Source organism: Lemur catta, chromosome 21 (assembly GCF_020740605.2).
Source record: "Lemur catta isolate mLemCat1 chromosome 21, mLemCat1.pri, whole genome shotgun sequence".
Lineage (NCBI taxonomy): Eukaryota > Metazoa > Chordata > Mammalia > Primates > Lemuridae > Lemur > Lemur catta.
In genome coordinates, this window is record NC_059148.1 from 776,878 (window position 1) to 792,754 (window position 15,877).

A 15,877-nucleotide genomic window follows, 5' to 3' on the forward strand; every position below is an offset into this window, starting at 1 on the left:
GGATAGTGTTAGGGATAGGGTTAGGGTTATCATCAGGCCTAGGATAGTGTTAGGGTTAGGGTTAGCATCAGCCCAAGGATAGTGTTAGAGCTAGGGTTAGGGTTAGCCTCAGCCCTAGGATAGTGTTAGTGTTAGGGTTAGCATCAGCCCTAGGATAGGGTTAGGGTTAGGTATAGGGTTAGCATCAGCCCTAGGATAGTGTTAGGGTTATGGTTAGGTTTAGCATCAGCCCTAGGATAGTGTTAGGGTAATGGTTAGGGTTAGCATCATTCCTAGGATAGTGTTAGGGTTACGGTTAGAATCAGCCCTAGGATAGTGTTAGTGTTAGGGTTAGGGTTAGCATCAGCCCTAGGATAGTGTTAGGTTTAGGGTTATGGATATCATCAGGCCTAGGATATTGTTAGTGTTAGGGTTAGCATCAGCCCTAGGATAGTGTTAGGGTTAGGGATAGGGTTAGCATCAGCCCTAGGATATTATTAGGGTTAGGGTTAGCATCAGCCTTAGAATAGTGTTAGGGTTAGGGTTAGGGTTAGCACCAGGCCTAGGATAGTGTTAGTGTTAGGGTTAGCATCAGCCCTAGGATAGTGTTAGGGTTAGGGTTAGCATCAGCCCTAGGATAGTGTTAGTGTTAGGGTTAGGGTTAGCATCAGCCCTAGGATAGTGTTAGGGTTCGGCTTAGCATCAGCCCTAGGATAGTGTTAGGTTTAGGGTTAGGGTTAGCATCAGCCCTAGGATAGTCTTAGGGTTAGGGTTAGCATCAGCCCTAGGATAGTGTTAGGGTTAGGTTTAGGGTTAGCATCAGCCCTAGGATAGTGTTAGGGTTAGGGTTAGCATCAGCCCTAGGATAGTGTTAGGTTTAGGGTTAGGGTTAGCATCAGCCCTAGGATAGTGTTAGGGTTAGGGTTAGCATCAGCCCTAGGATAGTGTTAGGGTTAGGGTTAGCATCAGCCCTAGGATAGTGTTAGGGTTAGGGTTAGGGTTAGCAGCAGCCCTAGGATAGTGTTAGGGTTAGGGTTAGCATCAACCCTAGGATAGTGTTAGGGTTAGGCTTAGGGTTAGCATCAGCCCTAGGATAGTGTTTGGGTTAGGGTTAGCCTCAGCCCTAGGAGAGTGTTAGGGTTAGGGATAGGGTTAGCATCAGGCCTAGGATAGTGTTAGGGTTAGGGTTAGGGTTAGCATCAGCCCTAGGATAGTGTTCGGGTTAGGGTTAGCATCAGGCCTAGGATAGTGTTAGGGTTAGGGTTATCATCAGCCCTAGGAGAGTCTTAGGGTTAGGGTTAGGATTATCATCAGGCCTAGGATAGTGTTAGGGTTAGGGTTAGCATCAGCTCTAGGATAGTGTTAGGGTTAGGGTTGGGGTTAGCATCAGCCCTAGGATAGTGCTAGGGTTAGGGTTAGGGTTATCATCAGGCCTAGGATAGTGTGAGGGCTAGGGTTAGCATCAGACTTAGGATAGTGTTAGGGTTAGGGTTAGGGTTAGCATCAGCCCTAGGATAGTGTTAGGGTTAGGGTTAGCATCAGCCCTAGGATAGTGTTAGGGTTAGGGTTAGGGTTAGCATCAGCACTAGGACAGTGTTATGGTTAGGGTTAGCATCAGCCCTAGGATAGTGTTAGGGTTAGGGTTAGGGTTAGCATCAGCCCTAGGATAGTGTTAGGGTTAAGGTTAGCATCAACCCTAGGATAGTGTTAGGGTTAGGGTTAGGGTTAGCATCAGCCCTAGGATAGTGTTAGGGTTAGGGTTAGCCTGAGCCCTAGGAGAGTGTTAGGGTTAGGGATAGGGTTAGCATCAGGCCTAGGATAGTGTTAGGGTTAGGGTTAGGGTTAGAATCAGCCCTAGGATTGTGTTAGGGTTAGGGTTAGCATCAGGCCTAGGATAGTGTTAGGGTTAGGGTTAGCATCAGCCCTAGGAGAGTGTTAGGGTTAGGGTTAGGGTTAGCATCGGCCCTAGGATAGTGTTAGGGTTAGGGTTAACATCACCCCTAGGATAGTGTTAGGGTTAGGGTTAGGGTTAGCATCAGCCCTAGGATAGTGTTAGGTTTAGGGTTAGCATCAGACCTAGGATAGTGTTAGGGTTAGGGTTAGGGTTAGCATCAGCCGTAGGATAGTGTAAGTGTTAGCGTTAGGGTTAGCATCAGGCCTAGGATAGTGTTAGGGTTAGGGTTAGCATCAGCCAGAGGATAGTGTTAGGGTTAGGGATAGGGTTAGCATCAGCCCTAGCATAGTGTTAGGGTTAGGGTTAGGGTTAGCATCAGCCCTAGGATAGTATTAGGGTTAGGGTTAGCATCAGCCCTAGGATAGTGTTAGGGTTAGGGTTAGGGTTAGCATCAGCCCTAGGATAGTGTTAGGGTTAGGGTTAACATAAACCCTAGGATATTGTTAGTGTTAGGGTTAGCATCAGCCCTAGGATAGGGTTAGGGTTAGGTATAGGGTTAGCATCAGCCCTATTATAGTGTTAGGGTTATGGTTAGGTTTAGCATCAGCCCTAGGATAGTGTTAGGGTAATGGTTATGGTTAGCATCATTCCTAGGATAGTGTTAGGGTTACGGTTAGAATCAGCCCTAGGATAGTGTTAGTGTTAGGGTTAGGGTTAGCATCAGCCCTAGGATAGTGTTAGGTTTAGGGTTATGGATATCATCAGGCCTAGGATATTGTTAGTGTTAGGGTTAGCATCAGCCCTAGGATAGTGTTAGGGTTAGGGTTACGGTTAGCATCAGCCCTAGGATATTATTAGGGTTAGGGTTAGCATCAGCCTTAGAATAGTGTTAGGGTTAGGGTTAGGGTTAGCACCAGGCCTAGGATAGTGTTAGTGTTAGGGTTAGCATCAGCCCTAGGATAGTGTTAGGGTTAGGGTTAGCATCAGCCCTAGGATAGTGTTAGTGTTAGGGTTAGGGTTAGCATCAGCCCTAGGATAGTGTTAGGGTTCGGGTTAGCATCAGCCCTAGGATAGTGTTAGGTTTAGGGTTAGGGTTAGCATCAGCCCTAGGATAGTCTTAGGGTTAGGGTTAGCATCAGCCCTAGGATAGTGTTAGGGTTAGGTTTAGGGTTAGCATCAGCCCTAGGATAGTGTTAGGGTTAGGGTTAGCATCAGCCCTAGGATAGTGTTAGGTTTAGGGTTGGGGTTAGCATCAGCCCTAGGATAGTGTTAGGGTTAGGGTTAGCATCAGCCCTAGGATAGTGTTAGGGTTAGGGTTAGCATCAGCCCTAGGATAGTGTTAGGGTTAGGGTTAGGGTTAGCAGCAGCCCTAGGATAGTGTTAGGGTTAGGGTTAGCATCAACCCTAGGATAGTGTTAGGGTTAGGCTTAGGGTTAGCATCAGCCCTAGGATAGTGTTTGGGTTAGGGTTAGCCTCAGCCCTAGGAGAGTGTTAGGGTTAGGGATAGGGTTAGCATCAGGCCTAGGATAGTGTTAGGGTTAGGGTTAGCGTTAGGGTTAGCATCAGCCCTAGGATAGTGTTCGGGTTAGGGTTAGCATCAGGCCTAGGATAGTGTTAGGGTTAGGGTTATCATCAGCCCTAGGAGAGTCTTAGGGTTAGGGTTAGGATTATCATCAGGCCTAGGATAGTGTTAGGGTTAGGGTTAGCATCAGCTCTAGGATAGTGTTAGGGTTAGGGTTGGGGTTAGCATCAGCCCTAGGATAGTGTTAAGGTTAGGGTTAGGGTTATCATCAGGCCTAGGATAGTGTGAGGGCTAGGGTTAGCATCAGACTTAGGATAGTGTTAGGGTTAGGGTTAGGGTTAGCATCAGCCCTAGGATAGTGTTAGGGTTAGGGTTAGCATCAGCCCTAGGATAGTGTTAGGGTTAGGGTTAGGGTTAGCATCAGCACTAGGACAGTGTTATGGTTAGGGTTAGCATCAGCCCTAGGATAGTGTTAGGGTTAGGGTTAGGGTTAGCATCAGCCCTAGGATAGTGTTAGGGTTAAGGTTAGCATCAACCCTAGGATAGTGTTAGGGTTAGGGTTAGGGTTAGCATCAGCCCTAGGATAGTGTTAGGGTTAGGGTTAGCCTGAGCCCTAGGAGAGTGTTAGGGTTAGGGATAGGGTTAGCATCAGGCCTAGGATAGTGTTAGGGTTAGGGTTAGGGTTAGAATCAGCCCTAGGATTGTGTTAGAGTTAGGGTTAGCATCAGGCCTAGGATAGTGTTAGGGTTAGGGTTAGCATCAGCCCTAGGAGAGTGTTAGGGTTAGGGTTAGGGTTAGCATCGGCCCTAGGATAGCGTTAGGGTTAGGGTTAACATCACCCCTAGGATAGTGTTAGGGTTAGGGTTAGGGTTAGCTTCAGCCCTAGGATAGTGTTAGGTTTAGGGTTAGCATCAGACCTAGGATAGTGTTAGGGTTAGGGTTAGGGTTAGCATCAGCCGTAGGATAGTGTAAGTGTTAGCGTTAGGGTTAGCATCAGGCCTAGGATAGTGTTAGGGTTAGGGTTAGCATCAGCCAGAGGATAGTGTTAGGGTTAGGGATAGGGTTAGCATCAGCCCTAGGATAGTGTTAGGGTTAGGGTTAGGGTTAGCATCAGCCCTAGGATAGTATTAGGGTTAGGGTTAGCATCAGCCCTAGGATAGTGTTAGGGTTAGGGTTAGGGTTAGCATCAGCCCTAGGATAGTGTTAGGGTTAGGGTTAACATAAACCCTAGGATAGTGTTAGGGTTAGGGTTAGGGTTATCATCAGGCCTAGGATAGTGTTAGGGTTAGGGTTAGGGTTAGCATCAGTTCAAGGATAGTGTTAGGGTTAGCGTTAGGGTTAGCATCAGCCCTAGGATAGTGTTAGGGTTAGGGTTAGGGTTAGCATCAGCCCTAGGATAGTGTTAGGGTTAGGGTTAGCATCAGCCCTAGGGTAGTGTTATTGTTAGGGTTAGGGTTAGCATCAGCCCTAGGATAGTGTTAGGGTTAGGGTTAGGGTTATCATCAGGCCTAGGATACTGTGAGGGCTAGGGTTAGCTTTAGACTTAGGATAGTGTTAGGGTTAGGGTTAGGGTTAGCGTCAGCCCTAGGATAGTGTTAGGGTTAGGGTTAGCATCAGCCCTAGGATAGTGTTAGTGCTAGGGTTAACATAAACCCTAGGATAGTGTTAGGGTTAGGGTTAGGGTTATCATCAGGCCTAGGATAATGTTAGGGTTAGGGTTAGGGTTAGCATCAGTTCAAGGATAGTGTTAGGGTTAGCGTTAGGGTTAGCATCAGCCATAGGATAGTGTTAGGGTTAGGGTTAGGGTTAGCATCAGCCCTAGGATCGTGTTAGGTGTAGGGTTAGCATCAGCCCTAGGATAGTGTTAGGGATAGGGTTAGGGTTATCATCAGGCCTAGGATAGTGTTAGGGTTAGGGTTAGCATCAGCCCAAGGATAGTGTTAGAGCTAGGGTTAGGGTTAGCCTCAGCCCTAGGATAGTGTTAGTGTTAGGGTTAGCATCAGCCCTAGGATAGGGTTAGGGTTAGGTATAGGGTTAGCATCAGCCCTAGGATAGTGTTAGGGTTATGGTTAGGTTTAGCATCAGCCCTAGGATAGTGTTAGGGTAATGGTTAGGGTTAGCATCATTCCTAGGATAGTGTTAGGGTTACGGTTAGAATCAGCCCTAGGATAGTGTTAGTGTTAGGGTTAGGGTTAGCATCAGCCCTAGGATAGTGTTAGGTTTAGGGTTATGGATATCATCAGGCCTAGGATATTGTTAGTGTTAGGGTTAGCATCAGCCCTAGGATAGTGTTAGGGTTAGGGTTAGGGTTAGCATCAGCCCTAGGATATTATTAGGGTTAGGGTTAGCATCAGCCTTAGAATAGTGTTAGGGTTAGGGTTAGGGTTAGCACCAGGCCTAGGATAGTGTTAGTGTTAGGGTTAGCATCAGCCTTAGGATAGTGTTAGGGTTAGGGTTAGGTTTAGCATCAGCCGTAGGATAGTGTTAGGGTTAGGGTTAGGGTTAACATCAGCCCTAGGATAGTGTTAGGGTTAGGGTTAGCATCAGCCCTAGGATAGTGTTAGTGTTAGGGTTAGGGTTAGCATCAGCCCTAGGATAGTGTTAGGGTTCGGGTTAGCATCAGCCCTAGGATAGTGTTAGGTTTAGGGTTAGGGTTAGCATCAGCCCTAGGATAGTCTTAGGGTTAGGGTTAGCATCAGCCCTAGGATAGTGTTAGGGTTAGGTTTAGGGTTAGCATCAGCCCTAGGATAGTGTTAGGGTTAGGGTTAGCATCAGCCCTAGGATAGTGTTAGGTTTAGGGTTAGGGTTAGCATCAGCCCTAGGATAGTGTTAGGGTTAGGGTTAGCATCAGCCTTAGGATAGTGTTAGGGTTAGGGTTAGCATCAGCCCTAGGATAGTGTTAGGGTTAGGGTTAGGGTTAGCAGCAGCCCTAGGATAGTGTTAGTGTTAGGGTTAGCATCAACCCTAGGATAGTGTTAGGGTTAGGCTTAGGGTTAGCATCAGCCCTAGGATAGTGTTTGGGTTAGGGTTAGCCTCAGCCCTAGGAGAGTGTTAGGGTTAGGGATAGGGTTAGCATCAGGCCTAGGATAGTGTTAGGGTTAGGGTTAGGGTTAGCATCAGCCCTAGGATAGTGTTCGGGTTAGGGTTAGCATCAGGCCTAGGATAGTGTTAGGGTTAGGGTTATCATCAGCCCTAGGAGAGTCTTAGGGTTAGGGTTAGGATTATCATCAGGCCTAGGATAGTGTTAGGGTTAGGGTTAGCATCAGCTCTAGGATAGTGTTAGGGTTAGGGTTCGGGTTAGCATCAGCCCTAGGATAGTGTTAAGGTTAGGGTTAGGGTTATCATCAGGCCTAGGATAGTGTGAGGGCTAGGGTTAGCATCAGACTTAGGATAGTGTTAGGGTTAGGGTTAGGGTTAGCATCAGCCCTAGGATAGTGTTAGGGTTAGGGTTAGCATCAGCCCTAGGATAGTGTTAGGGTTAGGGTTAGGGTTAGCATCAGCACTAGGACAGTGTTATGGTTAGGGTTAGCATCAGCCCTAGGATAGTGTTAGGGTTAGGGTTAGGGTTAGCATCAGCCCTAGGATAGTGTTAGGGTTAAGGTTAGCATCAACCCTAGGATAGTGTTAGGGTTAGGGTTAGGGTTAGCATCAGCCCTAGGATAGTGTTAGGGTTAGGGTTAGCCTGAGCCCTAGGAGAGTGTTAGGGTTAGGGATAGGGTTAGCATCAGGCCTAGGATAGTGTTAGGGTTAGGGTTAGGGTTAGAATCAGCCCTAGGATTGTGTTAGGGTTAGGGTTAGCATCAGGCCTAGGATAGTGTTAGGGTTAGGGTTAGCATCAGCCCTAGGAGAGTGTTAGGGTTAGGGTTAGGGTTAGCATCGGCCCTAGGATAGTGTTAGGGTTAGGGTTAGGGTTAGCATCAGCCCTAGGATAGTATTAGGGTTAGGGTTAGCATCAGCCCTAGGATAGTGTTAGGGTTAGGGTTAGGGTTAGCATCAGCCCTAGGATAGTGTTAGGGTTAGGGTTAGGGTTAGCATCAGCCCTAGGAGAGTGTTAGGGTTAGGGTTAGGGTTAGCATCGGCCCTAGGATAGTGTTAGGGTTAGGGTTAACATCACCCCTAGGATAGTGTTAGGGTTAGGGTTAGGGTTAGCTTCAGCCCTAGGATAGTGTTAGGTTTAGGGTTAGCATCAGACCTAGGATAGTGTTAGGGTTAGGGTTAGGGTTAGCATCAGCCGTAGGATAGTGTAAGTGTTAGCGTTAGGGTTAGCATCAGGCCTAGGATAGTGTTAGGGTTAGGGTTAGCATCAGCCAGAGGATAGTGTTAGGGTTAGGGATAGGGTTAGCATCAGCCCTAGGATAGTGTTAGGGTTAGGGTTAGGGTTAGCATCAGCCCTAGGATAGTATTAGGGTTAGGGTTAGCATCAGCCCTAGGATAGTGTTAGGGTTAGGGTTAGGGTTAGCATCAGCCCTAGGATAGTGTTAGGGTTAGGGTTAACATAAACCCTAGGATAGTGTTAGGGTTAGGGTTAGGGTTATCATCAGGCCTAGGATAGTGTTAGGGTTAGGGTTAGGGTTAGCATCAGTTCAAGGATAGTGTTAGGGTTAGCGTTAGGGTTAGCATCAGCCCTAGGATAGTGTTAGGGTTAGGGTTAGGGTTAGCATCAGCCCTAGGATAGTGTTAGGGTTAGGGTTAGCATCAGCCCTAGGGTAGTGTTATTGTTAGGGTTAGGGTTAGCATCAGCCCTAGGATAGTGTTAGGGTTAGGGTTAGGGTTATCATCAGGCCTAGGATACTGTGAGGGCTAGGGTTAGCTTTAGACTTAGGATAGTGTTAGGGTTAGGGTTAGGGTTAGCGTCAGCCCTAGGATAGTGTTAGGGTTAGGGTTAGCATCAGCCCTAGGATAGTGTTAGTGCTAGGGTTAACATAAACCCTAGGATAGTGTTAGGGTTAGGGTTAGGGTTATCATCAGGCCTAGGATAATGTTAGGGTTAGGGTTAGGGTTAGCATCAGTTCAAGGATAGTGTTAGGGTTAGCGTTAGGGTTAGCATCAGCCATAGGATAGTGTTAGGGTTAGGGTTAGGGTTAGCATCAGCCCTAGGATCGTGTTAGGTGTAGGGTTAGCATCAGCCCTAGGATAGTGTTAGGGATAGGGTTAGGGTTATCATCAGGCCTAGGATAGTGTTAGGGTTAGGGTTAGCATCAGCCCAAGGATAGTGTTAGAGCTAGGGTTAGGGTTAGCCTCAGCCCTAGGATAGTGTTAGTGTTAGGGTTAGCATCAGCCCTAGGATAGGGTTAGGGTTAGGTATAGGGTTAGCATCAGCCCTAGGATAGTGTTAGGGTTATGGTTAGGTTTAGCATCAGCCCTAGGATAGTGTTAGGGTAATGGTTAGGGTTAGCATCATTCCTAGGATAGTGTTAGGGTTACGGTTAGAATCAGCCCTAGGATAGTGTTAGTGTTAGGGTTAGGGTTAGCATCAGCCCTAGGATAGTGTTAGGTTTAGGGTTATGGATATCATCAGGCCTAGGATATTGTTAGTGTTAGGGTTAGCATCAGCCCTAGGATAGTGTTAGGGTTAGGGTTAGGGTTAGCATCAGCCCTAGGATATTATTAGGGTTAGGGTTAGCATCAGCCTTAGAATAGTGTTAGGGTTAGGGTTAGGGTTAGCACCAGGCCTAGGATAGTGTTAGTGTTAGGGTTAGCATCAGCCTTAGGATAGTGTTAGGGTTAGGGTTAGGTTTAGCATCAGCCGTAGGATAGTGTTAGGGTTAGGGTTAGGGTTAACATCAGCCCTAGGATAGTGTTAGGGTTAGGGTTAGCATCAGCCCTAGGATAGTGTTAGTGTTAGGGTTAGGGTTAGCATCAGCCCTAGGATAGTGTTAGGGTTCGGGTTAGCATCAGCCCTAGGATAGTGTTAGGTTTAGGGTTAGGGTTAGCATCAGCCCTAGGATAGTCTTAGGGTTAGGGTTAGCATCAACCCTAGGATAGTGTTAGGGTTAGGTTTAGGGTTAGCATCAGCCCTAGGATAGTGTTAGGGTTAGGGTTAGCATCAGCCCTAGGATAGTGGTAGGTTTAGGGTTAGGGTTAGCATCAGCCCTAGGATAGTGTTAGGGTTAGGGTTAGCATCAGCCTTAGGATAGTGTTAGGGTTAGGGTTAGCATCAGCCCTAGGATAGTGTTAGGGTTAGGGTTAGGGTTAGCAGCAGCCCTAGGATAGTGTTAGTGTTAGGGTTAGCATCAACCCTAGGATAGTGTTAGGGTTAGGCTTAGGGTTAGCATCAGCCCTAGGATAGTGTTTGGGTTAGGGTTAGCCTCAGCCCTAGGAGAGTGTTACGGTTAGGGATAGGGTTAGCATCAGGCCTAGGATAGTGTTAGGGTTAGGGTTAGGGTTAGCATCAGCCCTAGGATAGTGTTCGGGTTAGGGTTAGCATCAGGCCTAGGATAGTGTTAGGGTTAGGGTTATCATCAGCCCTAGGAGAGTCTTAGGGTTAGGGTTAGGATTATCATCAGGCCTAGGATAGTGTTAGGGTTAGGGTTAGCATCAGCTCTAGGATAGTGTTAGGGTTAGGGTTCGGGTTAGCATCAGCCCTAGGATAGTGTTAAGGTTAGGGTTAGGGTTATCATCAGGCCTAGGATAGTGTGAGGGCTAGGGTTAGCATCAGACTTAGGATAGTGTTAGGGTAGGGTTAGGGTTAGCATCAGCCCTAGGATAGTGTTAGGGTTAGGGTTAGCATCAGCCCTAGGATAGTGTTAGGGTTAGGGTTAGGGTTAGCATCAGCACTAGGACAGTGTTATGGTTAGGGTTAGCATCAGCCCTAGGATAGTGTTAGGGTTAGGGTTAGGGTTAGCATCAGCCCTAGGATAGTGTTAGGGTTAAGGTTAGCATCAACCCTAGGATAGTGTTAGGGTTAGGGTTAGGGTTAGCATCAGCCCTAGGATAGTGTTAGGGTTAGGGTTAGCCTGAGCCCTAGGAGAGTGTTAGGGTTAGGGATAGGGTTAGCATCAGGCCTAGGATAGTGTTAGGGTTAGGGTTAGGGTTAGAATCAGCCCTAGGATTGTGTTAGGGTTAGGGTTAGCATCAGGCCTAGGATAGTGTTAGGGTTAGGGTTAGCATCAGCCCTAGGAGAGTGTTAGGGTTAGGGTTAGGGTTAGCATCGGCCCTAGGATAGTGTTAGGGTTAGGGTTAACATCACCCCTAGGATAGTGTTAGGGTTAGGGTTAGGGTTAGCATCAGCCCTAGGATAGTGTTAGGTTTAGGGTTAGCATCAGACCTAGGATAGTGTTAGGGTTAGGGTTAGGGTTAGCATCAGCCGTAGGATAGTGTAAGTGTTAGCGTTAGGGTTAGCATCAGGCCTAGGATAGTGTTAGGGTTAGGGTTAGCATCAGCCAGAGGATAGTGTTAGGGTTAGGGATAGGGTTAGCATCAGCCCTAGGATAGTGTTAGGGTTAGGGTTAGGGTTAGCATCAGCCCTAGGATAGTATTAGGGTTAGGGTTAGCATCAGCCCTAGGATAGTGTTAGGGTTAGGGTTAGGGTTAGCATCAGCCCTAGGATAGTGTTAGGGTTAGGGTTAGGGTTAGCATGAGCCCTAGGATAGTGTTAGGGTTAGGGTTAGCATCAGGCCTAGGATAGTGTTAGGATTAGGGTTAGCATCAGCCCTAGGATAGTGTTAGGGCTAGGGTTAGGGTTAGCATCAGCCCTAGGATAGTGTTAGGGTTAGGGTTAGCATCAGCCCTAGGATAGTGTTAGGGTTAGGGTTTTGGTTAGCATTAGCCGTAGGATAGTGTTAGGGTTAGGGTTAGCATCAGCCCTAGGATAGTGTTAGGGTTAGGGTTAGGGTTAGCATGAGCCCTAGGATAGTGTTAGGGTTAGGGTTAGCATCAGGCCTAGGATAGTGTTAGGGTTAGGGTTAGCCTCAGCCCTAAGATAGTGTTAGAGTTAGGGTTAGGGTTAGCATCAGCCCTAGGATAGTGTTAGGTTTAGTGTTAGGGTTAGCATCAGCCCTAGGATAGTGTTAGTGTTAGGGTTAGCATCAGCCCTAGGATAGTGTTAGGGTTAGGGTTAGGGTTAGCATCCGCCCTAGGATAGTGTTAGGGTTAGGGTTAGGGTTAGCATCAGCCCTAGGATAGTGTTAGGGTTAGGGTTAACATAAACCCTAGGATAGTGTTAGGGTTAGGGTTAGGGTTATCATCAGGCCTAGGATAGTGTTAGGGTTAGGGTTAGGGTTAGCATCAGTTCAAGGATAGTGTTAGGGTTAGCGTTAGGGTTAGCATCAGCCCTAGGATAGTGTTAGGGTTAGGGTTAGGGTTAGCATCAGCCCTAGGATAGTGTTAGGGTTAGGGTTAGCATCAGCCCTAGGGTAGTGTTATTGTTAGGGTTAGGGTTAGCATCAGCCCTAGGATAGTGTTAGGGTTAGGGTTAGGGTTATCATCAGGCCTAGGAAACTGTGAGGGCTAGGGTTAGCTTTAGACTTAGGATAGTGTTAGGGTTAGGGTTAGGGTTAGCGTCAGCCCTAGGATAGTGTTAGGGTTAGGGTTAGCATCAGCCCTAGGATAGGGTTAGGGCTAGGGTTAACATAAACCCTAAGATAGTGTTAGGGTTAGGGTTAGGGTTATCATCAGGCCTGGGATAATATTAGGGTTAGGGTTAGGGTTAGCATCAGTTCAAGGATAGTGTTAGGGTTAGCGTTAGGGTTAGCATCAGCCATAGGATAGTGTTAGGGTTAGGGTTAGGGTTAGCATCAGCCCTAGGATCGTGTTAGGGTTAGGGTTAGCATCAGCCCTAGGATAGTGTTAGGGATAGGGTTAGGGTTATCATCAGGCCTAGGATAGTGTTAGGGTTAGGGTTAGCATCAGCCCTAGGATAGTGTTAGAGCTAGGGTTAGGGTTAGCCTCATCCCTAGGATAGTGTTAGTGTTAGGGTTAGCATCAGCCCTAGGATAGGGTTAGGGTTAGGTATAGGGTTAGCATCAGCCCTAGGATAGTGTTAGGGTTATGGTTAGGTTTAGCATCAGCCCTAGGATAGTGTTAGGGTAAGGGTTAGGGTTAGCATCATTCCTAGGATAGTGTTAGGGTTACGGTTAGAATCAGCCCTAGGATAGTGTTAGTGTTAGGGTTAGGGTTAGCATCAGCCCTAGGATAGTGTTAGGTTTAGGGTTATGGATATCATCAGGCCTAGGATATTGTTAGTGTTAGGGTTAGCATCAGCCCTAGGATAGTGTTAGGGTTAGGGTTAGGGTTAGCATCAGCGATAGGATATTATTAGGGTTAGGGTTAGCATCAGCCTTAGAATAGTGTTAGGGTTAGGGTTAGGGTTAGCACCCGGCCTAGGATAGTGTTAGTGTTAGGGTTAGCATCAGCCTTAGGATAGTGTTAGGGTTAGGGTTAGGTTTAGCATCAGCCGTAGGATAGTGTTAGGGTTAGGGTTAGGGTTAACATCAGCCCTAGGATAGTGTTAGGGTTAGGGTTAGCATCAGCCCTAGGATAGTGTTAGTGTTAGGGTTAGGGTTAGTATCAGCCCTAGGATAGTGTTAGGTTTCGGGTTAGCATCAGCCCTAGGATAGTGTTAGGGTTAGGGTTAGGGTTAGCATCAGCCCTAGGATAGTGTTAGGGTTAGGGTTAGCATCAGCCCTAGGATAGTGTTAGGGTTAGGGTTAGGGTTAGCATCAGCACTAGGACAGTGTTTTGGTTAGGGTTAGCATCAGCCCTAGGATAGTGTTAGGGTTAGGGTAAGGGTTAGCATCAGCCCTAGGATAGTGTTAGGGTTAAGGTTAGCATCAACCCTAGGATAGTGTTAGGGTTAGGGTTAGGGTTAGCATCAGCCCTAGGATAGTGTTAGGGTTAGGGTTAGCCTGAGCCCTAGGAGAGTGTTTGGGTTAGGGATAGGGTTAGCATCAGGCCTAGGATAGTGTTAGGGTTAGGGTTAGGGTTAGAATCAGCCCTAGGATTGTGTTAGGGTTAGGGTTAGCATCAGGCCTAGGATAGTGTTAGGGTTAGGGTTAGCATCAGCCCTAGGAGAGTGTTAGGGTTAGGGTTAGGGTTAGCATCGGCCCTAGGATAGTGTTAGGGTTAGGGTTAACATCACCCCTAGGATAGTGTTAGGGTTAGGGTTAGGGTTAGCATCAGCCCTAGGATAGTGTTAGGTTTAGGGTTAGCATCAGACCTAGGATAGTGTTAGGGTTAGGGTTAGGGTTAGCATCAGCCGTAGGATAGTGTAAGTGTTAGCGTTAGGGTTAGCATCAGGCCTAGGATAGTGTTAGGGTTAGGGTTAGCATCAGCCAGAGGATAGTGTTAGGGTTAGGGATAGGGTTAGCATCAGCCCTAGGATAGTGTTAGGGTTAGGGTTAGGGTTAGCATCAGCCCTAGGATAGTATTAGGGTTAGGGTTAGCATCAGCCCTAGGATAGTGTTAGGGTTAGGGTTAGGGTTAGCATCAGCCCTAGGATAGTGTTAGGGTTAGGGTTAGGGTTAGCATGAGCCCTAGGATAGTGTTAGGGTTAGGGTTAGCATCAGGCCTAGGATAGTGTTAGGGTTAGGGTTAGCATCAGCCCTAGGATAGTGTTAGGGCTAGGGTTAGGGTTAGCATCAGCCCTAGGATAGTGTTAGTTTTAGGGTTAGCATCAGCCCTAGGATAGTGTTAGGGTTAGGGTTTTGGTTAGCATTAGCCCTAGGATAGTGTTAGGTTTAGGGTTAGCATCAGCCCTAGGATAGTGTTAGGGTTAGGGTTAGGGTTAGCATGAGCCCTAGGATAGTGTTAGGTTTAGGGTTAGCATCAGGCCTAGGATAGTGTTAGGGTTAGGGTTAGCCTCAGCCCTAAGATAGTGTTAGAGTTAGGGTTAGGGTTAGCATCAGCCCTAGGATAGTGTTAGGGTTAGTGTTAGGGTTAGCATCAGCCCTAGGATAGTGTTAGTGTTAGGGTTAGCATCAGCCCTAGGATAGTGTTAGGGTTAGGGTTAGGGTTAGCATCCGCCCTAGGATAGTGTTAGGGTTAGGGTTAGGGTTAGCATCAGCTAGGATAGTGTTAGGGTTAGGGTTAACATAAACCCTAGGATAGTGTTAGGGTTAGGGTTAGGGTTATCATCAGGCCTAGGATAGTGTTAGGGTTAGGGTTAGGGTTAGCATCAGTTCAAGGATAGTGTTAGGGTTAGCGTTAGGGTTAGCATCAGCCCTAGGATAGTGTTAGGGTTAGGGTTAGGGTTAGCATCAGCCCTAGGATAGTGTTAGGGTTAGGGTTAGCATCAGCCCTAGGGTAGTGTTATTGTTAGGGTTAGGGTTAGCATCAGCCCTAGGATAGTGTTAGGGTTAGGGTTAGGGTTATCATCAGGCCTAGGATACTGTGAGGGCTAGGGTTAGCTTTAGACTTAGGATAGTGTTAGGGTTAGGGTTAGGGTTAGCGTCAGCCCTAGGATAGTGTTAGGGTTAGGGTTAGCATCAGCCCTAGGATAGTGTTAGGGCTAGGGTTAACATAAACCCTAGGATAGTGTTAGGGTTAGGGTTAGGGTTATCATCAGGCCTAGGATAATGTTAGGGTTAGGGTTAGGGTTAGCATCAGTTCAAGAATAGTGTTAGGGTTAGCGTTAGGGTTAGCATCAGCCATAGGATAGTGTTAGGGTTAGGGTTAGGGTTAGCATCAGCCCTAGGATCGTGTTAGGGTTAGGGTTAGCATCAGCCCTAGGATAGTGTTAGGGATAGGGTTAGGGTTATCATCAGGCCTAGGATAGTGTTAGGGTTAGGGTTAGCATCAGCCCAAGGATAGTGTTAGAGCTAGGGTTAGGGTTAGCCTCAGCCCTAGGATAGTGTTAGTGTTAGGGTTAGCATCAGCCCTAGGATAGGGTTAGGGTTAGGTATAGGGTTAGCATCAGCCCTAGGATAGTGTTAGGGTTATGGTTAGGTTTAGCATCAGCCCTTGGATAGTGTTAGGGTAATGGTTAGGGTTAGCATCATTCCTAGGACAGTGTTAGGGTTACGATTAGAATCAGCCCTAGGATAGTGTTAGTGTTAGGGTTAGGGTTAGCATCAGCCCTAGGATAGTGTTAGGTTTAGGGTTATGGATATCATCAGGCCTAGGATATTGTTAGTGTTAGGGTTAGCATCAGCCCTAGGATAGTGTTAGGGTTAGGGTTAGGGTAAGCATCAGCCCTAGGATATTATTAGGGTTAGGGTTAGCATCAGCCTTAGAATAGTGTTAGGGTTAGGGTTAGGGTTAGCACCAGGCCTAGGATAGTGTTAGTGTTAGGGTTAGCATCAGCCTTAGGATAGTGTTAGGGTTAGGGTTAGGTTTAGCATCAGCCGTAGGATAGTGTTAGGGTTAGGGTTAGGGTTAACATCAGCCCTAGGATAGTGTTAGGGTTAGGGTTAGCATCAGCCCTAGGATAGTGTTAGTGTTAGGGTTAGGGTTAGCATCAGCCCTAGGATAGTGTTAGGGTTCGGGTTAGCATCAGCCCTAGGATAGTGTTAGGTTTAGGGTTAGGGTTAGCATCAGCCCTAGGA